Consider the following 25,913-nt stretch of genomic DNA (forward strand, 5'->3'; position numbering starts at 1 on the left):
CTTACGATCTGTAATCGTAAAAAAATATCTTTAGTTAGCAATATTTTAAACAAAATTTTATAGCTACACCGGACTGATTCTCGAAGGGTTTCAGATTTATTATAGATGTCACACAGAGAAGAAGTAATTTAAATTAAAGGAATTCGAAGGATCTTATTTATACTCTTACACTTATATCATGTTTAAACATCGATACAACATAAACTTTTGAACTTATATATTTTCAATACTCAAGCGCCCATTCGTACGTTAGAAATCTAGCAAAATTCGTGTGAAGAAAAAAAGCAGAGACCTCTTTTTGATTACACGACATTTTGACATTTATCATAGGTTACGGTAGCGGTATTTTTCCTACTGTTGTGTATAAATAAAAACACAAAAAAAAAACATTTCTAAAATAAAACAATATTCATCGTCGTCAAATCAGATGCAGAACACCCGAAAAAAAACATCTATTGGATCATAACATCTATTGGATATAACATTATTGGATCGAATAATAAACGTCGAATAAATATTGTCCAGATTGAACCCAAAAGAAAAAATATTCGATAAGCGGTAGGTAATGAACCAAACTGTAAATCGATAAAAATGATAAATGTTTGATCAGACGCACACCGCAGTTCCAATTATCTCCATAAGGCACGTAGAGTTACGCTAAAGGGGATGGTCCAAGTTCCAAGGGTTGGAGCGGTAACCGGCTTACTAGTTCCGTGCCCCACGCGGAAGGGGAAAACTGCTAAAAGTGAGTAAAAGAGGACGAGAAGAGAAAGAGGAAGGGAGATCAAAAGCACGCATCCCTTATATCTTGCGGCCATCACTTTCTGAAGTTTTATGAATTACAACAACTTAGGGGTAGTAACTTCTCCGGTTATTGGTTATTTATTCACGCTCTTTTAACACGGGTGAAAATATCACTTACTTGAAAGGAAATTGTGGCCTGGAAAATAGTATTTTTTTTTGTATTGAGTGTTTGAAATGTTTTTATGCATATGTTTATATATATATTATATATATATATATATATATATATATATATATATATATATATATATATATATATATATATATATATATATATATATATATATATATATGTATATAAATTTATATATATATATATATATATATATATATATATATATATATATATATATATATATATATATAAATATCCCTACTTCTACCTTGTGTAATTACCGGTCTGCTTGTATGAACAATTTTGTAAATAAAATTATTTTATAAATTATGGTAGGTACACTATGAGTAATTTTAAATCCGTTTTGCTATGAAGGCAAAAAACACCCTTTTTATATTTCTATTTTTCATTATTCTTATTTTATTTTGTAATACTTTGTCTTTTTGGCAGTTGTAAACAAAACTGACAAAAAATGGCTGTCCAAGTATTGCACCCACCGCTTAGTTAAGCCGGAATAAAATTATTATTATTATTATTAGTTATTCAGTTTTAAATAATTATTCCCTACAGAGAAAAGCGTTTTCTTAATTTTATGCAATCGTTTTCAATAATTTACATAGCAAATGCGATTTAAAAAATCACAAAGACTTAGTGTTCTGTGCACGGATAACAACCAACTCTAAGAAATAACATATGTATATAAAACTTTCAACATTAATCAAACTTAGTGAGTCTTTTTTATAACAATAGTTATTACCAATAAATCCATTTGTGAATAATAAGCACAAGAATTGTATTTTTTACCTACATATAATACGAAATCGTTACGAAAAGGTACAATAAAATCCTCATAGATGTTTGTGCAAAATGTAATTATGTTAACACATTTTGCATAAAATCTGTATAATACGTAATAATTTGTGTAAAATTTTGCAAAAGAAATAGTGGTATTTACTAAGCGAAACATAAATTAAAAATGCATAGATGTTAGCGTGGGTTTCTCGAGCGCCCGACGTGGCTGCTGAGGAACCACGCTCCATCATTTATTTAATTTTCTCCGGACATTTACATCTCAAGTCTGCAATTTTTTGCTCATCTATAAATATTGTGATTGGTTTAACTTGAAATGGTTAAAAGTTATAATTTTACAAAGGTTAGCTGTTAACTGATGAAAGTGCATCAAGAATATCATTGCGTAGTTCAATATAGCAATGCGGTCCTAAACGGTGTAGTGTATTTCCAAGAATCTGTGCCGAATGAACACATGTGGCCATCGGGCGTTAAAAAGTGCTTTGTGTTAGTCCCTTAAGGGTACGTTACAACCATAGTGTATTCATCCGAAACCCCTACCTTCTCGGGAATAAATGACTGCAATAAAAATGTGCAAAGACAATAACGATCCTGGAACGTGTGCTTAAACGGTTAAATTTGATGAAATCGAACTACGAAAACCTCAGAGACAAAACAATCATGTCGGATAACGGAAAGGTGTCAAAAGAGGATAAAAGCGAAGTCCCGTTTGAACTGTGTTGAACCCGACTGTGCTAGTCTGCAAGTTGGAAGTTGGCCATCCACAATGACGAGGAGCTCAACAAGCTGCCCTCCAGCGTGACGACCATCGCTCAGGGAGGCGTCCTGCCCAACACCTTGGCCATTTTCCATCCCATAGGATCAAGAGGAAGGCGTTTTAATTTGTCATCTTTTCCGCGCTCCAGACTCGACGGCCCGAGAACGATTGACGACGTTTTAATCCGTTTATTTTTTGTATATCATTATCATCATCATCATATGTATTATTATTATTATTATCTATGTCTTTATAAGCGCCCTTGAGGTAGTATTTTACGAAAATGGCGCTATACAAATTATCCAAATTATTATTATTATTATTAGCACAAAGTGACTGTCGAATCAATTAATGAGATTTAAGATATTAGAAAAACTTACATTTACATTTTTACATATTTTTATAGATTATTCAATGATTTTGGTCGCTTTTTTATTGTATAGTTTAAAAAATAAATAAACCAATGGTTTACATTAAACACAGTATTGGGAGAGCTTCTGCATGTCTCTTAAGGGAGATACTGGACATGAGGAAGTTATGCATGGTTATAATATCGCCAAACCTCTCCAATATATGTATGTATATAAATTCGTATGGTCAGAGGACAAAGTACTGGTACTTATACAAAGTATAAGTACGAGTACTTATACAAATTAACTAGTACCCAGCCTTCCATGTAGCCAGAAAATCAGTGCCCATCCTAAGTTAACCCCGTGACATATAAAAACGCAACCAGTACCTACCTTACCTTACTACCTACCTCTATTGCCTGCCCAAATTAATTATCTGAGCACGCCACTGCTAGTATCTATAATATCTACATGTATATCCGCTCCTGGGAGGTGGAAGACCAGCTATCCTTCCATTGTTTAGGTGGTCTTCCTGGGGGTCTGATCCCGCTTATGCTGCTGTCCGGTGCTATCTTCACCACTCGATCTGAACTCGCTCTTCCCACATGATTTCTCCAGAAACATCTTCTTTCTCTTCCCCATCGCACAACATCTTCAACATCGCAGATTTTTCTTATTTCTGAGTTTCTTACTATGTCGCGAAGTGTTAGGTCTACTACATGTAAAACATGATATTTGTGTAAATAAAACAAACAATGAATTATGTAGTTCATCTATACTTGAAACATTTGGTTGAGGTTTGCCCTTGAGGTAGTGCATATTTTACGAAAATGTCGTTATATTTATATTTTATCCAAATTTATTATTACTATTATTGGTTAGGCGAATAACCCGAGCTCGTACTCGAGTAGGTTCTACTACTATCATGAAATGTACTAGTATTTAAATTAAATTGTGGTGAATGTAAGACGTAAGATTGGAATCGGGGGTGTTGGACGCTCGAATAAGGGATGGCATCCTATAGGAGGGGTCAGACAGCAGGCCTTGTAAGGTTTAACCCACCCTTTCAACATTCAACCCCCTGCTCCTGCCCCTCCTTTTCAGACGCCGAGTCGAACCTTCTGGATTAAACGTTTTTTTTTTAAACCGATATTTACTTTAAGAAAGTCTATTAGCTAAACATGTTTCCGCAAAATAGGGTCGCAGGTGGCCCGATATCAAATCCCGAAATTAAAACAAGATATTTTGTTTGATACGAAACATCTACTACGAGAGGAAATTTCTTCAATAACTAAAGTTGTCCAGATTTCATCGTGGTCGTGACTTTGAAATTATATTTTCGCTGGTGGATGTAATGAATATTTTTTTTTGTAAATAATTTAATACAAAAAGTTATATTCAGGAGTATTTTCGGAACGGTTTAACTTGACTACTAGGGTGAGTTTGAAGTATGTATTTGGGTAATACGTAAGAATACTAAATATGGAGTTAATTATATAAAACTTTTGTTTTATGTTCATTAAAAGTATTTACAAAATAGAGTAAAAATAATTAGAAAAAAGATAATTAATAAACAAATGCGGTTGAGAGTAAAGTGACAATTTAAATAGAATTCCATCTAAAACAGTCAATTTTGTCAAACAAAAATTAAATAATGATAAATAAGTAATGAAATAAAACTGTACTGATGAGTACAGTAAAACTATAATGTGTTTTAATTGTAATTTAAATATTATATTACGGAAGTAAGTATTTAAGAGCAAATAATGTTATTATTTTGTAAAATAATGTTGTAGTCTGAAGAAAAAAAAAACAATTTAAGAATCGTTATCATGACACTATCATAGTTTACGTGATAGGGGAGTAGAAACATGAAAAACATTGGTGTAAAAAGTTACGAACACAAAAAAAGAATCAGGCGTCGATTAGCTTAAAGTGAAAAATGTCAAATAAGTCGAAATGAAGATAGCGATAAACGTTACCAAGAAACTAATAACAGACAAAAAATTCAATAACAGATAAGGTTTTCGGAATGGTACGAAATTGCTGAAGTTGTATAAAAAAAACGATGTTTTACTAAAAGGAATTTACGAATACAAAAAATATATAGTGGTAAATAATTAAAACGGAGGAAATATTGCATTTAAAGCTTTCAAGACGCATATTTAATAGGAATTATCGTTATAGTTATTAAGGTTTGAATATTTAGAATTCCTCAATAACTGCTGTAAAAAATCAAGATACCAATGTTTTAATTGATATCTCAGCATAGATGAAGAATAATTTGGAGGTCTGGTCATTTACAGGGATTTCAACCTGTCATAGGTTGGTTTATATGCCCAGACTTCTATATTATTTTCATCCATATATGTTGAGATATCAATAAAAAATCTTAATTTGCAATTTATATTTGAAGCACTAACTTTGTGATTTTCCATTTTATAATTAAAATGTCACATTGTTTTAAAATCACTATAAATATTTTATTATAACTTAATTATAATGTCTACCGGTTTCACAGCTAACCGCTTCGTTATCAAGACTGATAAATTCTAAAACAATATAAAATTTAAAAATTCATAATATTTTGACGGTTAGGCAAAGGAGCTTGGGTAGATCTCAAGTGGCTTTATTTTTTTATGTCTTAATATAAACAAAACTCATGGAGCAAAATCTAATATACGGGGACTAAAAATTGGACACGCTCAAAATCTTGTTAAAATCAAGATAATTCAATAATTTATTCCTTATCATTATGTATTACCATTTTAAAATAATAAGATACAAAAGAAATAAAGATTTCTTTCGCGAAATATTATTATATTATGGAAATAATAAAGACGAAAATTGTAAATGTTCGCTAAATGGAATAAAAATACAGAAGGGACATTTTCACAAAATTACCGTGATTTATACATTCCGAGAACCATTACGCGAATGATATAGAGCTACAGCTAATAAAGTTGAACAATAAAAGACGCATGTATTATGTATTTTGACAAGAATAAAATTTGCATTAATAAAATGAAAGGGGGGGGGTTGAAGATTGATTAAGTGGAATACGCATTTGCGAAATTGTAATATGCGCGACAAGACAACCGTGTCACATTAATAAATCTGTTCTCCCCCGCATTAATGCGTGAGTAAAACAAAACGCTCATTCAAATAAACCGGACAGAGAAGGTTAACTTAAGGGAGAATTATGGCGGTGCATTCACTTATGATACAATGATTAAAGAAAACAAAACTTGTTTTTTACCACTTGAGTTTTATTATTGACTACATGTTTCAGAAGTTAAACTTCCATCATTCAGGTCTGTATAATAACTAAATTATAAAATATAAAATTGTTCTATAAATAAGGAGTGGGGAAAGTTAGGGGGAGGGGGTTAGTCAAGGGGCGGAGTTTGAAAACAAAGGAAAAATGGAAAGCAAAGGTGAAGAATTTTGAAACAATATATTATTTAATAAATTATTATTAGAATTTAGTTTTTTTTGGATTTATAAATTTTCAAGATAATTCATAATTTGGCCTTTATATGGAATAAGGTGTAATAATTTTAATTTATGAGAGTGAAATGAGTGATTAGTATCTATTATGTGATTTGCAAATTCCGAAAAATAATTACTAACAAGGCCGCTATTCACTTATGATGTTCATTTTTCTTAACGAGTAAAATAAATATTATGTAATAAAATAACAACAATATAATTTTTTCCACACGAATTTTATTTGATTAGCAACCGGGTTTCGTCGTAACTGACATCATCAGACTGGTGTGAGGGTAGACAAAATTCTATGTTATATACACAACAAAGCAGGAGTTGAAATCAACTTGCTGAAAAAAGCTCAGTTTTCATGATGTCGGTTACGACAAAACCCGGTTGCTGGTCAAATAAAATTAATGTGGAAAATATTACATAGTTGTTATTTTATTATACAAAATACAGTTCCACCTAGAAATATCAGTACAAAACTTAAATCTAATAAATATTAAGTTCGAAGGAAAACAAGACAAATATTTTGAATAATTCCAATTTTTTCTTCACAAATTTAGAATTTCGATGCACTTTTAATTTTTTTTATTGATATCTCTACACACATACAGAAGAAGAATTTGTACGTCTGGATGTTTATAGGGATAAATAAAAATAAAATAAATTTGAGTAATTCATTTAGCGCAATTTTCGTTAAATACTACCCCATGACATATCATAGGATCGTTAGAGTGATCGTTTTATACACGTGTAACATGAAGCATAAATATAACTTTCGAAATTTGTGTGGTGTGGTTGTCACCACTTGAATCAGCATATGACAAGTCACAAGCTATGTAAATGCTCAGACATTCATGTATTTTTTCATATATGTTGAGATATCATTACATAAAATATTGTTAACAAGACCCCTTGAAATAAAATTCATTGTTGATCCCAAAAAAAACTAAATCTTTTTATAAAATATTAATTATTCCCCTTGAAACTTTTAAACTTTTGTACTTACTTCGATTTATGGAGGTATCCTAAAAACAATAATTAAATTATATTTAATTTGTATTTATTTCAATGTTAGATGTCGCATAATCTAGGGTCAAATGAGTCGTAGTTCTTACCCCATGCGATAGTCAAATTTAGCGTTAAACTGTTTTTCGGCGCGGTAGCGGATGAACCAGTTAGCGGCCCTATTTTGGGAGTCCAGCCAGGAGTCTGGAACTGACAGACCTCGGGATACTCTGTACATGTACACGATGAAATATCGTGCAAAACAGAGTGGTCACTCTGTGCCAATTACTAAAGTTAATATCAATGAAAATAAATATGTACCTACATTATAGAAATGCCCGCTATTCTTTGTTTGAATGGCAAGTGAGTGTACAATACATTATAGGCATGGTCACTGTTCATAATACGATTGAGTTTAATTGAATGATAAATTCATTTTCGGAATTTCATACAGCGATATGATTTTTATTCAAATGCTACATGTAACTCTGAAATAAGAAGAATCTATGATGTCAAAATGGATGTGCGATGGGGAAGAGTAAGAAGACGTTTCTGGAGAGATCATGCGGGAAGAGCAAGTTCGGATCGAGTGGTGAGGATAGCAGCAGACAAATGCATAAGAGACCCCAGGAAGACCACCTAAACGATGGAGAGATAGCTGGTTATCCACCTCCTAGGAGCAGACCCCGAGAGCAACAGGACACAGTCCTAGATAAAGAAGAATAAGAAAAAGAAGAATAAGAAAAAGAAGAATAAGAAAAAGAAGAAGAAGAAGACGATTAAATTATGCTAGAAAATTGGACCCAAGAAAAGGCGGCAAACCTTTTCTTTCTGAATGTTGGATAATCCTTGAGTTAATGATTGTAAATTTAAAAAAAGACATTAACTCGAGTTACTCATTACAAAGAGTATAAAGTTCATATTTTCGTTATAAGTAACAAATAATAACAGATAAATAGGTACATACAGTATTATATAAATCTTACGATAACTGTTTTGCTGTCCCGATTGTATTTTAAACGAAATATTGCGAAAATAATATGCGAGAAAGAGGTTTAAAAACGAGTATGCAACGATGATATTGATATTCATTTTAAGATTTTTGCATACTACCGTAAGGCTTGAGATGAAAGAATTATTCATCTGCGGATTGCATCGAACTGAAGTTCCAGAACTCGGCATCAAAAATATTTGAAACAGAAAAAGCAGGAAAAAGATTATTGCATATTTAAAGCATGTATGAATAGAATAATTGCAGTCAGTAACCGTGTTATTTCAAGGGCATGCATATGTGATTAGTAGCTCGTCTTGATCTGATAAATGAACAGCCAATGTTGGGAACGACGCGGTCCTGAATCGTGTCCGGGTGAAGTCCTTTAGCCTTTAGCGCCATGCATTCGTGCATTTTGGACGTTAATTATGAGTCTGTTGAACTTGCATAAACCGAATTGGCGGCGACACGGTGCCTGATCAACAAATGGGAAATAATATAAATGGATGGGTAGCGGAAGCCAGTTGAACTCGGTAGATCAACCGCAATTAGGATATAAATGCAAACATTATGTTTATCCATAATAATTGAAAAGATTAGGAAGAGTTTTTTATAGTGGTATGGACATGTGGAGCGAATGGATAACAAGAGAATGAGTAAGAAAATATATGTGGCGAATGTGAGAGGGAAAACAGAACGAGGACGACCGAAAAAGACTTGGCACGATCAATCAGAACCTAAAATCTGGTGGTGTCAAAAGTCTGCGTAATCGAAGGGTATGTATGACTAGATGTATGGGTGTGAAGCAGGCGAGGAGTGTATGTCAGGACAGAAGAGAGTAGCGTTCCATCCTCTCTGCCTACCCATGCGGAGAAACGGCGTGATGGTAGTATTAGTAGAAATATAGAGATAACAAAAGCATCGTTTGAATCATCTACCTAACCTTTTGATGAATGAAATTGGTGAATCCGGTAGAGACTTACATATTTGCTTTTTGTTTTTTAATAATAACGTTTTTATTAGATTGTTATAGTTTGGAGATATGGCTGCTTTAAAATCTAAGATTGTAACACGACCCTGGCAGGAAGTGGGGCCAGACAGACGGTCAAGCTAATGTCCTCAAAATGACATTTCCTCCGGCGTAGACAATAATCGGATGCTTGATAGTATTTAATATGCAGCTTGCGAGCAAATACTAAACTCGACGATGTGAGTCTGAAAACATTAAGCATCGCTAATTTGAATAAAGGCATGCATTTGTCGTCGAGTCTAAAATGAACGTTGAAATTAAATTCCCCACCATGGCAGTAACACATAAACCAACATACAATGCCGGATGACAGGCAACAGTTCGCCTTCTTCTGAGGAGTTTTACGTGGTTTCCTCCCAGCGATGAGCAGATGCTGAGAAGTTCTTGATTATTCCAACGCAGATTGAAATAAAATATCTTTATTTAGTTAGAAGAAATAAAAATCCACTTAATGATCGATACGCCTTGTACATAATAAGCAAGGTAAATATTAAATGCAATTCCCATCTAAAAAAACACATGGATTGACGTCAAACAAACGTACGCACAAAAAAAATAAAAACATCACTCTCCAATTCCTATCTGATAAAAGTGTCGAAACAACTGTTAGATACTGTTATCTGCCAAATCAGTGCATGACGGGTGAGAAGTGAGGAGTACTATTCGGGATTTCCACGAGATAACGTACCAAGTAGTTCCAGCGTAAACATCTAAAAATCAGTCCAGCGCCGGTGAGATTTAAAAAAAAGGCCACATATTTCACTCAAACGCGTCAACAAGAAATATGGGCTCCATAAATTAGGAGACACAAGGAATATTTATGTGTACAGTGAACTTTGAGCAGCGCCAGACACATTGCTGCACTGGGACCTGACTGTACTTCTGAGAAGTGTGTTATTGAATTATCCTCTACGAGGAGGCGAAATGGACAAACATGTTTTTTCCCGTGACCGTCGGTGAATGAGGTTTAATAATGTGAGTCACGAGACTGTGTTTACCACCTAAGGTCGGTAAACAACTTGCATCAGAATATGAAATAACACGAAAAATCACTTGTAAAGTTAACAAGGCAGATATTTTTAGCCTCAATTATTTATTCATTTTAATGTTATAATCACGAGCCTACTAAACATTATCGAATCTCCTTATTTACTTTTAGGTACCTACTCGACTACCTGTTTGGGAGTAACTTATTGATTTAGCAGGTGATTTAATATTCAGTTGTTTTGACGCGCACCTTTCACAAGATCCACGAAAACATCCGCCGGGTGCAATATTATTAGGCAGATTTATTTTTATACAAGCTTTTCATTAAAAAAAATCAGACTGAAGATTAAATATAGCGTTATCAAAACATTTGGAGTCAGAAAACAGTTGAAGTCTGAAAAAACATTAGGCAGTAATTTAAACGTGTAAAATTTTTAGAAAAAATACTAAATAGTGATATTATATATTATTGTTTTTTTTAAACATACCACTAGAACTATAACATCACGTAATTACAGGAAATAACATGCTATGAAAAAAATCAATTCAACGTAGCAATATACTGTATGTAGCAATGTACTGTATATACAATATGTGTATCATAACATATTTCAAAATGTTGTCGTTAGGGATATTGTGTAGATCGTCGGCAATTCAATAAATTAATTGACAGAAAATTCAATCAATTAACAGACACCACGTTGAAATCATGATACATAGTAGAGACATTCTAAACATCTAAATAACTAAACTTCTAAAAATATTCGTTCAAAATAATCATATCCAACACCTCAGTTCATTTTATAAATCGTGAGAGCTTCCAGGAAAAGGAACAGGTATTGAGGCTTCAGGTTTCATTATAATTATTGGTAACTTTTGAAAGTCGCTGGGTTAATAATAAGAAAAAAAGCAGACGGCAGACGTCAGTAAGATCATTAAGTTGTATACCTGTATATATTATAGATCGTCGATGACGTTTGGAGGGCGTCGAGCTACTTCTAACTCCCAATATTAAAAAGCCATTGTTGTTGTGGAAGATTCGTGCCAAGACAACTTGGGGTCTTGTCTTGGTGGTGGTTGTTTACAGATTGTACTACAGAGATAACTATTGTTTTCTTTTTAAAAAACGTCTTATTTTGATTGTCATGTTTACGACAACAATTGTCAGACAGCGTTCACAAAAAAAACAAGCTACTTATAATGATAATCGCGTCGAACAATAAGACATATTTATGAATTACGTATATTCTAACTTTAATCAATGTAATATGCAATTTTGAGATAGAAATTAATAAATGTAACAAAAAAGCATTGTGACGTTAAAATATGACGTAAGTATATTGAAGTAAATTAGTTAATTTTATATTTTATTAAGGAACACTTACAAGAAATAAGCAAAACAATGCATAGATTCATACAAGTATAAAATAAAAACATATCTGAACTAATTTCTACAGAATGCAAGTATAAAAAATGAACACAAGTGAGCTAAGGAAAAGTAAAAAAAAAATCGTTTAAAAAATTAAAATAAAAACTAAATTAGTAAAATGATGATAATTCCTCGTTAATGCTAATAAATTACTGCCAAATATGTCAATTTCTTGTACATTGTTTTATTGGATATCTCTGTATCCTCTACACGCGAGGAAAAGGGGATGCTATGAATTAAATTAGTGATGATATAAATGAATTTAAAAAGTTGAAAAATATATCGTATTGTATTTTACACAACAGCATAAAATGAGAATCTAGTTCATCTTTTGAAATTTGATGATTTCCGATTTGACTCTAACAAATATTTTCCACCTTTACCAGATTAAATGATAAATTTCACTTTCATTTTTTAATTGCGTAGTTATTAATCTGTGCGAAAATATTTCATTGTAAAAATGTTAAAAGAAAAATACGTAAATCGTAAAGCGCCCTTGAGATGATTTTTCACGAAAATGGCGCTTTTAAATTGGCCATTATAATTATTATTTATGCATATGCTGAATATTTTTATCGCTCTTTTATACTTTTTTATACAAAATTAGATTGGAACAAGACCCTCAAAATATCTGCGAATTTAATTATTGTAGGAAGGCAACTAACGGTATGCCTAATATGTAGTAAAAAAATATATGCAAAGGGTTTCTAGGAGTTTCTAGCTTCAATAAAGTTTGTTGTGAGTTGTGATAGTATTTACGTGGAGATATTCTGGAAGAATAGAAGAAAATAAGAAATGAAATGAAATGATAAGGAAAATAGGGCATTGGGGAATCGAAAAATGTTAAAAAATAATGAAAATTCCTACGCGGTATAAATAGAATTAGTTACAAGCAACAACAAATTTGTAAAGATGATATAGTAAATGTGAATTCGTAAACAATCCATTAAGGAGGAAAATAATAAAATATGATTTGAGCAATGAGGAAAAAATCTTTGAAAAAACATGTTTACTGCTAGTTCATTGCATTAGTCAATCATACGCTGGCACTCACAGAAAATTGTAATAACGTAAAACATATTTACGTAGGTATTTTTTGTTTTTTTTTTTTTAAAACAAAAATTTGAGGCAATATTAAATTCTTGGTGGCACGACAAATTGTACGAATAAAAAAATAAATCTCGAATGCGCGAGTTAAACATTTTTTTTACAATTACGACAGTATATGTGTGTATTATAATATTTACAGAGTCGATTTACTGGGAAAAACCGAATTATAAATAAGGAAAATCCAACAAGGTAAACACGTAAACAGTGATCCAAAAATAAAAATTATTATTATTATATTGGACGCCAAAAATATGTGATGTTATTTATTATTCAACAACACTCGAAATTGATAAAGGGATTTTTATTGTCATGGGTAAACACTCAAAATAAGCAAAATGATGTACCTATACATTATAGATTTTGTCATGTATTAACGATGATTATTTCAAATTCAAACTTTTTCATTATGAAGAGATTAGAGTCTTATGAGCTTAAGCGACTTGAGTAGGTAGTAAGATAAAAAAGGTTTCAAGTCACACTGCGCCAATATTAAATATGTAAACGAAAATAATACGTGTGTTCATGCATTTTAAATTTAGATTTTTAGTGTAAATAATTACGATTCCTACCATTTCTAAATACCATCTAAAAGAGATTATATTTTAATCGGACAGGGTGTTGCGCTGCGTTCTTACAAGTTTATCTTCTCCATCATTAAAAAAAGTACGAGAGATCTTCCCTTTCAATAAAAAGTATCGAAGTCATTGAAATACAACTTTACAGATTACTAGGATAAAATGCCAAAACAAACTGTCCAATACAGTACAACAATTAGATCCTAAATATAAATATTTCACGTTTCACAGAATGAATATTTATAATCCACGTGTACGTCTGTTCATGTGCGCAATATATTAATGGGAATTAAGAAGCGAAGTGGGGATATTAGTTATGCGGTTATTAAAATGTGGGTCTGAGAAAGTTCAAAACTTGTGAGAACACCACAAGATCGAGAACAATGCTGCGAAGATTTATGATGAAATAAATAATGAAATGGCTTATTCCCAGACTAAAATGTGGGGAAGTAATGTTCACCTTTGCGGGGGATCATCGAACCTCGGTTTCCCGCGCAAACTCCGGTTCCCGCCACGCGTAGACCACGTTGTTTACTATCCACTACCAACTACGGCCGTCTACTACTGCACCACTACTAGCGCTAGCAACTTTTTACTACGCCCGTACCGTACCTACTTTCGTACATACTATGTACGAACTGGGAATGAAGTTACTCCCGGACAGAGATTGCCAAGGCCACGCCATTATTCGGCCGGAGATGAAGGAAGCGCTTTCAGCTCTTGTGAACATGGGTCAATAGTCGGTATGAAAATCTTGTTAATTTACGGGGAAAACCAAATCTGAAAACGTAGTGGAAGTAAAATTCATACATATCTGTAAAGTATCTGCGATATTAAATTCGGGTATTGAATTCGAGTGCAGAATTCTCCGTTAACTTGTCCGAGTAACTGAGATAAAATAAACTATGAACATGCAAAATCTGTGAATTTAGTGTTGTTTTTTAATGTTCGTTATCTCCGTGATTTTGATTTACATCTTCATGAAGAAGCAAATGTGGCAAAACTTCATTTTTCAGTTTCTATCAACAAAGAATCTCGTCATCTTCAGTGATGGACGGTACGTCCATCCCTGAAGATAACATGGGTTTGCCGTAACCGGTTGGAGAAAAGTACCAAAGATACAAGTGGTTAAAAACGAAGAGTCTACTAAGTTGTATTTTATTGTTTAAAAAAAACACATAAAATTCTTCCATTCTTGAAAATTAATGAATATAAGTATATGAAATTGAATATAAGTATATGTGACATTCCCATAAAATGAATGAATATAAGTACATGCCCCATTAACTATTGTTGTCTCACGTAAATTATTACTGCACATGTAAATACTATTACCTAAGTACCTAGAATTGTTTGGCTATATAAGGACCGTCAGTCCGTTTAATTTTCACATTCGTTTGAAAATGCAATAACTAGGTGAAACCGAGAAAGAAAGAAAAAGAAACACAAAAAAATAAATTTTCACAAAATTTATTTTTTTGTGTTTCTTTTTAAACAATAAAATACATCGCAGTACCTACCTAAATTTAAAAAATCATTGTTTCATTTAACATTTAATACATGAATTTTTATATTGATCTGCAAAAAGCATTCAAGAGATAATTTCTATGAGTGGGAAAAAATGCAACTGTCATAAAACTGAACTTTTTGTATTTTTTAAAATAATAAAATACAAATAAGTAGTGATTGATTTAACATTTAATACATAATTTTTTCTATTAATCTGCAAAAAACATTTAAGATATCATTTCTACAATTGAAAAAAGAAATGCAAGGATCGTGGGTACATTATTTTTTCAGGATTCAACGACCCCTCGGTGGGACTGCCCTGGCGCAGACGAAACAGCGAGGGGTGCCCCGGCAGACGGAGGGCGGCGCCCCTACGCACGCACGGTCGTTGCCCTCCAACCCCGCAGCCGCCGGGGGGCGCCCGCTGGCCCGCTACACGGCATGGCTCTCGGCCCCCCGTGCGACACTCTCCGGGCATAGTCTGGATCTGCACTGGGGACACGTGCTTAGCGCCGGGCGTATAGAGAGAAACAACGAAAATCGAATCACCTATTCCCATAAGATTTAATCTAAATTGGGTGCATTTTCATACGCGCTTTTCGGACGATCAGCGATGCGGGCGTCATTCGATGGACAAACCACACACAGGACCACCAAAAGCTTGCCATAAAATGTACCATGACACGCGCCTTCCGTAGTTGGGTAGACGCTCTGCAAAACTGGCGTAGCGGGTTCGATTCCCACCTATTGCGAAATAAATTCAAGAAATATTTATTTTCGATTGGTATTTTTATGCATTTTTCACATTAACCTATCCTTAGTATCCCATCTGCAGAAAATTTCTAAAAGTAGGCTTTACGGAATTAACAAAAAAAGTGTTTTACCATAGGAGTGTACACCATTTTGACAACGCGAGCGAACCTTACTCACGAATCTAAACGTTCAATTTTAGCTAACTCTTTCATAACATGTCGCTCACTCCTTTCAAGAACGTCATAAATCAAAAAACTTGATTTCTCAAGAGAAAGTTTTTAAAGTTTAAAAATATAGTACAATGTATTAAAAATAAATATCAAGCCACTTATTGAACTTTTTACTGTGCAACAGATCTCTTTAGATAAAACCTGAGGTTTTTTTTTCCATTTGAAAATATTTAGTTTATTTTTAAAAAATAATTAAACAATACCTTTTCTTCAAAATGCAAAAACAACACTTTCTGCCCTGTAGCGGGTAAATATTAAGTTAAAAATATGCAGCTTTTGCTGGGATATAGTACATTTTCTCGGCATTCCGAAAACATGCACAACTGAAAATTGACGATTTTTGATTTATGACGTTCTTGAAAGGAATGAGCGATGTATAAAACCAGCTGTTTATGAGATGCATCCTGCAATCGGTGGAGTAGAAAAGAAGCGAAAGTGTGGCTGAACCTCAACGAGGTAAAGCGATGTTATCAATTATGTCACAGGACCCTCTAAGATGTTCTTCCTTCTATCTGCACTGGTTACGCTTTCCCGAAATAGTCGAGTATAAACTCTGCCTACTCATGTATAAATCGAAACAAAATATGGCTCCAGAGTATCTAAAAGAGCTGTGTATTCCAGATGAATTGGTTGATAGACGTCTCACGCTTCGATCGGCTACAACAACTGCCATGGGCAAAGTGATCTTACCAGCCCGCAACCAGCGCCCTAAATTTGACGAGCGTCATGACGATGTTATTTTTTAAATAATTGTTTTGGTTATAAATTTTAATATTACAGAGGGTTGGAACAATTCACCATTATTTTAAAATTTACATATAAGCTGTGATTTCATTAATTTCAGTTCAACAAATGATTAATCCGTGTACGTTTGCGCTCGTATAAAAACAATAAACCAAAGGGAAATAAATATAATAAAGGGAGTTATAACTCGATTACAGTACGACCTTTTTGTGGCAGCGCGCCACCCCCGGGAAAGAAATTCAGAGGAAAGGGATGTAGGACGAACAGACGCGGGGTTCAGTTAAATAAAGGTGGTATTGTGGACGCGAGATGGCGTGGGGATAACGCAGCCGCTGAGTCTAAACTTGGTCCTCCGATGCTATAATACAATAAATACATTTTTAATTATTTAAGCTTACAATTTGACCAGATAATTTATTTACAACATTTTGAGTGTGTCCAAATACTTGTTCAAAAAATCTGGATTATCTCCAATTACAGGAGTTATTTTCACATTATTTTTTGACATCTCATCAAAGATGAAGAAGAATATGGAAGAATACTTGTTCACAAAATCTGGATTATCTCCAATTACAAGAATTATTTTCATTTTTTTATTTTATTATACTAATAAAAGAATTTCTGCTTAGTAAAAAGCTTCTTTACATCTCACCAATAGATGTCTCTAGTGAAGTTCTAATGATTCAAGAACAAATTTTCGAAATTGGTTCATATACATAGAACTTCCAAGAATTTGAGTAGTGTGTTGTCAATAATAAGTATGTTACCCGTGTGTCAAGTGATCACTTGAACCAGCCTATGTCAGTCGTCAGCCCCGTAAACGCCCAGACTTTCATATTCTTCTTCATCTTTGATGAGATGTCAAAAAATAATATGAAAATGACTCCTGTAACTGGAGATAATCCAGATATTGTGAATAAGCATTTGGACACACTCAAAATGTTGTCAATACATGCATAATTAAAATTTACCTTTGTTTTAAAATCACAGTAAATATTTTAGTTTAACTTAGTTATAATGTCTACCGGTTTAAAGCCACTTGAGATCTACCCAAGCTCTTTTGCCTAGCCGTCACAATATTTTGTATTTTGTTAAGTAGATAGTGTTTTAGTATTAATCGGTCTTGATAAAGAAGCGGTTGGCTTCGAAACCGGTAGACATTATAATTAAGTTATAATAAAATATTTATAATGATTTTAAAACAACGTTACGTCTTAATTATAAAATGGAGAATCACAAAGTTAGTGCTTCTGATATAAATTATATACAATAAATATAAATGTAAAACAATTATCGTCATGCTGATAAGCGAAAATAATTCATTTTAATATGGGGTAGGTATTCTTAAACAATGCTGGGAACAGAGTGTATGGTGCACTGAAATCAGTTATAGCAAATAAAACCCATCGGCGAATGCTAAACTGGCAGTACACAACGGAGTCCTTGTTCCAACCCATATGTATGAAAGCGCAGAATGAAGTTAGCAAAAGAATGATGAAAACATACTAAATGCAGCCGAAATTCGATCCCTCAGACGAATGTGCGGCAAAACGATGTGTGATAGATGTTCGAATGGTAAGATAAGAGAAGGAATGCAAATCTGAGGTAAGCATTATCGATAAAATTAAGAAAGGTGTAATGAGATGGTTTGGACATATGGAACGTATGAGTGAGGAAAGAACGGTTATACAAATTTATGAGGCAAATGTGGTTGAAAAGAAGCAGAGGAAGACCGAGAACCAGGCCCAATCAGGCATGTTAAATACTTGCAAGCGGCCGGGTCAGGAGTCGAAATTATCGGCGGGTATGGATGAGGAGATGCATGAATATGGAAGAGGCGAAAAGTGTTTGCAAAACAGGGTGGTATGGCGTTCTATTCTCTTTGCCTACCCCTGCGGGGAAGCGGCGCGGTGGTTAGTTAGTTGAGCGCCGGCGTCGCGCGTAGTTCGTTTAGGAAAAAGGGGGCTTGCTCCACAATTTACGAAGGGCAGGGTGAAAAATTGACTGTGAAATAAAAGTATTGTAACAAGACACAAAAGAACTACGATACGGGTGAGCATTGCATGCTGCATCGCTATAATCTCATTTCGGTTAATAATGTGGGAATCAAAATAACGAAGGAGTCATGTTTTTGTAATTCAATAAAATACTGCGTGGCATAAGCGTCGGGTTATGAATATTCACGTGACAAATGCCCGCATAGTTAGTACAAATTGACCAAATTGACCATTAATGATTACTTACTTATACGGCTGATACCCTGACTCACCACAATCCCCAAAAAAATCCCATTATATTATATCTAAACACATGTTTATCAAACGAAATTAATTGAAATTTAGTGCATACAGTTATAATAGTTAAAAGTAAGTCCACGTGAACGATTTTAGGCACTTCGTTAATAGGATTATGTACCTAAAATTAACTTTTCACACCCGATTCTACTGATATATTGTGAAACGTGATAGGCCACATGTCATCAAAAATTAAGCCGGATATGAAAATGCACTTTAGGGTTTCACTCATTGAGGTATCAAATTGACAATTTAAATTTTCTGTTTACACAGGCGCAAAGGTAAGAGGGATCAAAAAAAAAAAAAACAAACTGTTAGGGTGATTGTAAAAACAAGAAAAAAAGGTAGGCAACGAAAAGGTAATTTGAAAAAAAAGAGACTCTTAGAGACTATTGTAATGCACTATACCGAACATCATTTTAAAAAATATATATATTTTTGGTACGTATTACATGAGTAGTTACATAATGCTTTCAGCTTGTTCAAATAAAGTAAGACGTATTGTATTGTATTATAAGCAATATAAATTAATCAAACGATTTATTATTCATACATTACACATTCCAACAAAGCTGAAGGAAGTTACACATTCCGAGAAGTAAAATAAATATTTAAATGTTCGAAAACAATGGAAAAGTAAGTGTTCAATAGAAATCGACAAAATAAACATCTCGGTTTGAAAGAGGGTAGAATTGTTAGTTGAGATGATTATGCTATATAATTTCTGTCTAACAACGTAAAATATAATCAATATAATATTTAATATGTTATAAGAATATTACATTGTCTCGAATTTCCGAGAGAATCCCGGAAACCCTTAAGTAAAAGAAAGCAAACGTTTACGCTGAGTGAACGGATACAAAATAATAGTATAAAACAAAATTTTTATACTAAAACAATTAAATTAGATCGAGTAATTGTGTCGCCTACTTTCGAAATCCGCCAGATCCACTTGTATAAGATTTTAAAATAAATACTCTATCGGAATGCCAATTGTGGGTTTTATTTTATAAAATATTTATCAAAATTTTCAAATTCCGCTATATTCATGGAACTCGCCTTCTGACCCATATCGGCCAATCAGAGAGCGGGAATAGGTCAAAAATTAAGATGACGTCATTATCGTTTTGTGTCTCGTGTTTTTTTTTTAATACTGAAAAAAATGAAATAAAAAATGTTAAAACTCTCTATTTCATAATATTTTATGTAAAGATAAACAATTTTTTTAAACATAAATGTTACTTGGAGAATTTCGCATTTTTTTGGAAAATCGACTTACATGGATCTGGCGGATTTTGAAAGTCGACGACACAATTATAAATACATCGTTGGTGGGGAAGCTGGGATCATAAGAAAGACGGGTCCAAAGTAACAACTATGCACTGTACCAAGTAACTTTCATCGTAGGCGGAACCGAATTACATACAAGCCCCAAACTAACTTGTTACTTTCCGGAATCGACGTAAATCGCGTGGTTGAAAATTTACATTACGATGATTTCAAGCGTTCCAAATCATGGTCGAAAGTAATCCGACAAATGCCTCAAAATACTTGCAAAAAAATATACATAAATAGCCACAACTAAAGATAGACAAAGGTTTATTTTTTTAGAGGTATACAGATTTTAAATTTTCGCAATATATTTATGGTGGCTACCGCCGTGTGGCATGTTGCGCCATCTTGTTGAAACCATAGCTCTGTCACATAAATGCCATTCAAGTGAGCTACGAAGAAGTCAGTAATCATTGTTTTGTAACGCTCTCTATTGACCGTTACATTCTGGCCGGCATCGTCTTTTTTTTAAAATATAGGCCAATGATTACACCTGCCCATAAAGCACACCAAACAGTGACTTTTAATGGATGTAAGGGCGTCTCGACAAAGGCTTTTGTCAACTGTAAAATTGACAGTTGAAAGTTGATGTTGACTTTGGATTTTAAACTGGCAACATTAGTTCAAATTACATTGCAAGTACATAACCTACCTGCTGGCTTAATAAGTTTTGATGTGTACTTATTATGATTACCACATCTATATCGTCTTCGTTATCGGTGTCCAAAGAAACACGAGACATGTCTTTGAACATCTTCAATAGCTTCCAAATTCATATTTAGTGAAAAAAATTATATCATATTGATAACTATTATAGATACTAGTACATTTATAAACCACCTACCAGCATAAGTTTTACTCTAAAAAGTATTCTTATTTTTATTTCTTACCCCAGAGTCCCTTACAATTTATATTGTAGGTTGTATAGCCTCTAGTTGGTCGATATCACCGAAATTACTATAATAATAAAAATACAAAGTGATTGATCAAGCAAATCACTCCACATAAGTATAATGAAAGCAATCACGACGAGCATAATACATGCGATTGATAACTTATTGTCTTCGATTTCCTGAACATTGTTTATAGAGTTGTATTGGCTTCTTGTTGATCTTAATTGAGTAAACAAGAAAGTTTGTTCAATAGTTTGATCGAACACGACTATAATATACATTACGACTCATTCTGTAGGGAAAATAATAAACCATCGCAGGATGTTTACATCGGTGCGTGATTTAAGATTTGCGAATAAAAAAATATTTTGAAACTATGGGAAATCGAACCCGGCAAACCAAATATGCCAGTTACATATCAATCCAAAAGCGTACCTACATTTTTAAAACATGAATTTGTTCCGAAATGATATAATACAAACGTAAATAAATGTCCGCCGCCGTGGTGTAAGGTGGTCAGCGTGTTTAGCTACCGTGCTGGAGGTCCCAGGTTCGATTCCCAGGGGGGGTGAAAATAAATATTAGTGATTTTACACTGTAATGTTTATTTAATATTACCCTGGACTGGTTCCTGAAGCGCAAGAGTGATCACCTTGCCTTCATGTAAGTAATGATCAAGAAAACACTGCGTCAATTCGATGCAGTGCCCTATGCACCATTGGGTGCGGATAAGGGTTATAAGTAAATAAAACGTGTCGGATTGTGCTCCCGTGGTTAGTGTCGCCGACTCTTCAGTCAGAGTTTGTGAGTTCGAACCCACTCTACCACAATTTGATACCTATTTTTAATAATGAGTCGCTCAGGCTCACAGAAAAATTATGAAGTTAAAGTATTTTGTAAATGATAAAAACACAAAAAATTCTTTACAACATTTAAAAATATTTTTTTGAAATTTATAAACAGCGAAATATCTACTTATGTACATGGTACATAGATACACTAAAAACGTAAAGATTCAGACATGAAATTACAGTAATATCCCTCTTAAAGCGGTTTCAGTATTAGGCGGATTCCCCGATATCACACGGGATATTGGTAATCCCCAAAATCACACACGATTTGTACCGTTGATATTCGCACGCAGTCTCGCAATATTAACGTGTTAATATGATATCGTTAAACGGTGTTACATTCGCCGTTGTAAGTTATTGTAACGTACAATTCGCGCTAACCGGGGTCTTACAAAGTTTTAGATATATACGTTTTTAAGAAGTAGGTAAGAGCGTATATTCAATTAATTTTATCGATAAAATGTGAAATAATTTAAACGTAAAATGTAACGCGATCCTACGCCGTACATACGCCTACGCCTATTACGGTGAATGGCAAATGAAACGCGATGAATGATTGTGTCTAAAAACACTTTTCCGATAACTATTACCGACCCACGTTATATTCCCGAACAGAATTCGAGGTATTCGGAACAATAAAATTTTGTGTTTACGTATCGATCGGGTTTATGGTTTATCCGAGCGCATTAAGGCAGGAGGACAGGACATCGCCAAAACGCAGAGGCGTGGGAGGGATACGATTCCGATACCATCGGCCTAATTATATAAAGCGAGTTTCCAGAAGGTTTGCGGGTAAAAGTTCGCAGTAGTGGAGTTGCGATTGTGCAAAGCGCCGCGCGGTTATCGGGGGGCGGTCGTGACTCATTCCGCCCACCGAGCCGCCCGCCTAAGTGCCGAACAAACAAGAAGACATATCACAAACGCCGGTATTAAATTACAATCAAGGGAATATCCAATAGTCGTGTCCCTTCCGGGAAGAAAGCGGAGATTTATTGAAGCCGACTATCGGAGGCGCGGATTATATACGGTGCGCCACATAATATATTCCAACTCTCGATTTGCATGCTGCAACAATGTAGCGATGGCAAATTGTTACCGTATCGACAGTCAATGCGGTAGCGTGAAGTATACCATATAATAATGCTCAATCGCTCAGATATCGTAGTTGAATTATATTTTATAAGAATTAGAAAATGACCTTAGACTGTGCTAATCATTTCATTGATTGATTCTGCAATCACTTTGTGGTAAAATCTATCCATTTCAAAGTTAAGTTTTACTTAGTTTAAACCACTATTTCTTCAACTCTAATATGACACGAATCTCGATGCATTCCGCATCATTTTAGTGTTTCAAAATGATGCGGAATGCATCCAAACACGTGTCACAATAGATTTTAAGAAATAGTGGTATTTACGAGGTAAAACTTACATACAAAATGTGCTAATAATATAAATGACGATTAATTGCACTTAGTATACTAAAAAAAATTAATGGTGTTCGAAATAAGATGTGAGGACTTAACTAGAATCTTTTGTATTATACATACGAGTGTTTATTTATGTACATATCATGGGTGTGCGGTGAATGATTTAAAAAGGGCTGTTATATTAAAAAATAAGAAAACATGTTGTATTCAATTCAGAGGTACAAATGACACAAAAAAAAGCGCTTGTTCAAAACTCAACTTCAGTGTTCAGACTGTCTTTATAATTTCTAATGGGCCAAGTGACAAAAATATGTTTACATTAAATATTATAATCAGCTTTTGTAATCACTTTTATCTGAATTATATTATATTTATATACATATAAACAATAACATATATTTATATAATATAGTAGGGCAAAAATACAATTGATGAAAGCATAACGTAACTACCACACAGGGCCAAGAATCGGAGAGAACAAATATAAAATGTAACATACTTACAAAAATATTACATATTTGTTCAGCGCTTAGCGAAAATAATAAATATCATAATATTGTAGCTGTGTAAATAGTGTACTTACTCGATATACGATATTACGAGTCGCATACACTAATCCCTGTGGGAAAACTGGACTTAGCTGGCCTTTCATGATACTGATACAGGTTTACCAATCTTATAATATAATACGCGGAAGCGAAAGAAGGAAAAATGTGTTTTTATCCAAATCCGCTACATATCGTTTTTCTTGGTACGTGGGTTAGTTCAATTACGTAGGTACTCACAGTACCTGCGTAAATATGTTAATTATTTTTTACCTGTTAAACAGTATTAACGTACCAGTACGTTGAGACGTCATCTATTACATAGTATGAACGCAAAGAAGCAGATGAAGACCGAGAAAAAGAAAGAAACGATCAGGTTTGTCAAATACTGGAATGTTTGCAAAGACAGAATGGTATGGCATTCTATTTACTTTGCCCTTGCGGGGATGAGTGATAGTACAGTATCTACTCAATGAATTAGGGCCACGCAGAATTTCGCGCAATTTCTCAATTCAAACAGGAATAACTCAGAGAAAACCTTGAATAAAACAACATTGAATTTTATTTACACATGAACACTTTATTACGCTTAAATTATGCATATATTTTCATATAAATATAGTTAGTATTTAGTATTTCCACCTTTGGCTGAAATAACTGCCTCAATTCTTTTTGGCATACTTAAAATGCACTGTTTTATCATGTTTTTTGTTTCTTCGTCTTCTGACCAAATTTTTTGAATATTTTTTTTAGACAGTCTACTGTCGGATTTGGAAATGAGTATACCTTATTTTATAACATGCTCCATACGTTTTCTATAGGATTAAGGTCCGGAGAATTTCCAGGCCAGGGGAGCAAAGGCAGATTTTTGTTAGACAAAAATTTTATTATTGATTTAGCCCGGTGGCAAGGTGCCCCATCCTGCATGAAGGTGTATGGACCTTCTGTTGGGTCGAGTGTATGGTAGAAGGGCAATAAAATTCGTTCGAGGACCTGCTTATAGGAATTTTAGTTCATTGTTCCTTCCACGAAAAACAACGGCCCAGGTAAATTGTTAATAATACATGACCATATCATTGTTGCAGGGGGGTGTTTGATAACTTTTACCACACAGGCCTCATTGTAACGTTCCATTGGTGTTCTCCTGACAAATCGACGGCTCTCTGTCACGGCTTCTAACCGGCACTCATCACTAAAGATGACCTGAAAAATAATGAAAATTTAAGTTTAATTCAAATATATAAGTTTATTTACTAAAATGATATGTTGAAAATTCAATTTAAATAAATACCTTTTTCCAATCATCTACCGAGTAATTTCGATGTAGCCTGGACCATTTTAATCGATCCGCTTTCATTCGTGGTGTCAATTTTGGTACTTTTACAGGGCGCCTGCATTTCAGTTTACTTCGTAAAGACGTCGCCTCAGTGTTGATACCGATATATTTATACCCTCTTCTTCCAATTTGATTTTTAATGTTTTTGCTGATGCACTACGGTTTTCTAAGGCACTTTGAACGATTTTTCGATCAGTCCTCGGTGTTGTTTTTCTAATCCTACAACAGTTCTTTCGCCGATTGCTGGTGGCGGGTGACTGATTTTTTATGGATTTTGATATTCTGTCCACTGTTTGACGAGAAACGTTTACTTTTTTTGAAATTTCTCTATTAGATAGTATTTCTAATTTTAGTAGCATTATAACACTAGACTTTTTTTCCTCAGAAATGTCTTTACTTTTTCCCATTTTGTCCTTTTCAAAAAAAACACTTGTGTTTACAAAAAAAAATTATACTTTATGAACTAAAATTAAAAATTAAGTTTTTTTCACAAGACACGATAATTATATAACCTCTCTGAACAAAACAACAACCAG

The 25,913-nt window shown here is 33.7% G+C and overlaps 1 protein-coding gene across 1 annotated transcript in view; it reads right to left on the reverse strand.

The window, feature by feature from the left end:
• Nucleotides 1-25,913, reverse strand: part of LOC148313424 (3-phosphoinositide-dependent protein kinase 1-like) — a 212,884-nt gene that overhangs the window by 31,775 nt on the left and 155,196 nt on the right. The window lies entirely within an intron of this gene.

The sequence above is a fragment of the Brachycentrus maculatus genome, unplaced genomic scaffold (assembly GCF_059751285.1).
Source record: "Brachycentrus maculatus isolate JH-2025_06_01 unplaced genomic scaffold, ASM5975128v1 h1tg000012l, whole genome shotgun sequence".
Lineage (NCBI taxonomy): Eukaryota > Metazoa > Arthropoda > Insecta > Trichoptera > Brachycentridae > Brachycentrus > Brachycentrus maculatus.